The sequence below is a fragment of the Ascidiella aspersa genome, chromosome 5, assembly GCF_963924565.1.
Source record: "Ascidiella aspersa chromosome 5, kaAscAspe10.2, whole genome shotgun sequence".
In the NCBI taxonomy this organism is placed as follows: domain Eukaryota; kingdom Metazoa; phylum Chordata; class Ascidiacea; order Phlebobranchia; family Ascidiidae; genus Ascidiella; species Ascidiella aspersa.
In genome coordinates, this window is record NC_139451.1 from 12,178,375 (window position 1) to 12,180,874 (window position 2,500).

At 55.0% G+C, this 2,500-nt stretch overlaps 2 non-coding genes across 2 annotated transcripts; both read right to left on the minus strand.

The window, feature by feature from the left end:
- Positions 1 to 105: 105 nt before the first annotated feature.
- LOC146143916 (5.8S ribosomal RNA) lies at positions 106 to 259 on the minus strand. Its single transcript, XR_014498789.1, has one exon. It is a non-coding gene; the product is annotated as a 5.8S ribosomal RNA (ribosomal RNA).
- A 247-nt stretch (positions 260 to 506) lies between these two features.
- On the minus strand, positions 507 to 2,317 carry LOC146143917 (small subunit ribosomal RNA). Its single transcript, XR_014500459.1, has one exon. It is a non-coding gene; the product is annotated as a small subunit ribosomal RNA (ribosomal RNA).
- Positions 2,318 to 2,500: the final 183 nt, after the last annotated feature.

A 2,500-nucleotide genomic window follows, 5' to 3' on the forward strand; every position in this document is an offset into this window, starting at 1 on the left:
CGATCGTCGCGCATCGTGCCGTGCTGTCTTGAGCGGGACGGGCGCTCGCGCGTCCGACGCCGCAGCAGCCGCGCGGAGAAATCCCCGCGCGGAACGTTTGCAACGCGACCCTGAGGCGGGCGCGGCCCCGGGATTGACCCGAGGCCGCAATTTGCGTTCAGAACGTCGATGCTCAATGTGTCCTGCAATTCACACTAATTCACGCAGCTAGCTGCGTCCTTCATCGACTCACGAGCCGAGTGATCCACCGCCAAGAGCCATCCACGATTGTTTCGCTCGCACAGTGCCTCGCACTATAGGGTGACAAAATAGACCGCGCCGAGCGGTCGGCCAGGCCGACGCTTGAAGCCGGAGCGCGCGGCACCGCGGCACTCGACGCGCAAACATTACCGGGTGACCGAATCGCCGGCCGGCGCGCCGCTCCTCGCGGGTCGGGCGCCGGGTAGCAAAGACTTTTTCTCTCGCTTGTCCGAGTTTCGCGTTCGCCGAAGCGTTTGCGAGACCGTTAATGATCCTTCCGCAGGTTCACCTACGGAAACCTTGTTACGACTTTTACTTCCTCTAAATGATCAAGTTAGATCGTCTTCTCGGACGCCGGCTCGACCGTTGCCGGCCGCGCCAGGTCCAATCGGAGGACCTCACTAAACCATTCAATCGGTAGTAGCGACGGGCGGTGTGTACAAAGGGCAGGGACGTAATCAACGCGAGCTAATGACTCGCGCTTACTGGGAATTCCTCGTTCAAGGGAAATAATTGCAATTCCCTATCCCTAGCACGACCGGGGTTCAGCGGGTTACCCAGACCTGTCGGCCAAGGCGAGCACATGCTGATCCGGTCAGTGTAGCGCGCGTGCGGCCCCGAACATCTAAGGGCATCACAGACCTGTTATTGCTCAATCTCGTGTGGCTAAACGCCACTAGTCCCTCTAAGAAGTTAGACGCCGACCGATTGGGTCGCGTAACTAGTTAGCAAGCCAGAGTCTCGTTCGTTATCGGAATTAACCAGACAAATCGCTCCACCAACTAAGAACGGCCATGCACCACCACCCACAGAATCAAGAAAGAGCTCTCAATCTGTCAATCCTCACTGTGTCCGGGCCGGGTGAGATTTCCCGTGTTGAGTCAAATTAAGCCGCAGGCTCCACTCCTGGTGGTGCCCTTCCGTCAATTCCTTTAAGTTTCAGCTTTGCAACCATACTTCCCCCGGAACCCAAAGACTTTGGTTTCCCGCAAGCTGCCGGAGAGGTCGTAAAACTAACGCCCCCCGATCGCTAGTTGGCATCGTTTATAGTCAGAACTAGGACGGTATCTGATCGTCTTCGAACCTCTGACTTTCGCTCTTGATTAAAGAAAACATTCTTGGCAAATGCTTTCGCAGTCGTTCGTCTTGCGCCGATCCAAGAATTTCACCTCTAACGGCACAGTACGAATGCCCCCGTCTGTCCCTCTTAATCATTACCTCGCGCTCCGAAAACCAACAAAATAGAACCGAGGTCCTATTCCATTATTCCATGCACCATTATTCAGGCGAATCGCCTGCTTTGAACACTCTAATTTTTTCAAAGTAAACGTTCCGGCCGCCGCCGACACTCAGTCAAGGGCACCGGCGGAGAACCGGAGGTGAGGCCAGGACGGCCAGTACACGCCTTGCGACGGACCGGCCGCCTGCGCCCAAAATCCAACTACGAGCTTTTTAACCGCAACAACTTAAATATACACTTTTGGAGCTGGAATTACCGCGGCTGCTGGCACCAGACTTGCCCTCCAATGGATACTCGTTAAAGGTTTTAAAGTGTACTCATTCCAATTACAGGGCCTCGTTTAGAGTCCTGTATTGTTATTTTTCGTCACTACCTCCCCGCGTCGGGAATGGGTAATTTGCGCGCCTGCTGCCTTCCTTGGATGTGGTAGCCGTTTCTCAGGCTCCCTCTCCGGAATCGAACCCTGATTCTCCGTTACCCGTAAGAACCTCGGTAGGCCAGTACCGTACCGACGAAAGTTGATAGGGCAGACACTTGAATGATCCGTCGCCGGTGCGAGACCGTGCGATCCGCAAAGTTATCCAGAGTCACCAAAGGTTGCGGGCCGAAGCCCGGTCGGTTTTTGGTCTGATAAAAGCACGCCTCCCGCGAGGTCGGCGCTTCACGCATGTATTAGCTCTAGCATTTCCACAGTTAACCACGTAAAACGTACGATCAAATGAACCATAACTGATTTAATGAGCCATTCGCAGTTTCACTGTACGAGAGCTCGTACTTAGACTTGCATGGCTTAATCTTTGAGACAAGCATATGACTACTGGCAGGATCAACCAGGTAGCTACTTTAGCGTAGCCCCGAAAGGCCGACGAAGGAGGCGCCGCTGATGCGGCGCCGTCGCTCGGTCGATGCGAAACCCGAAGGCTTCTCTCCGTTAAAATTTCGTTCTTTGCTCGGCTGCCCGAACTCAGAAAACCGTCACCGCCCGTCGCACCCGCCGGAGTAAGACTTCGTCGGCAGGCC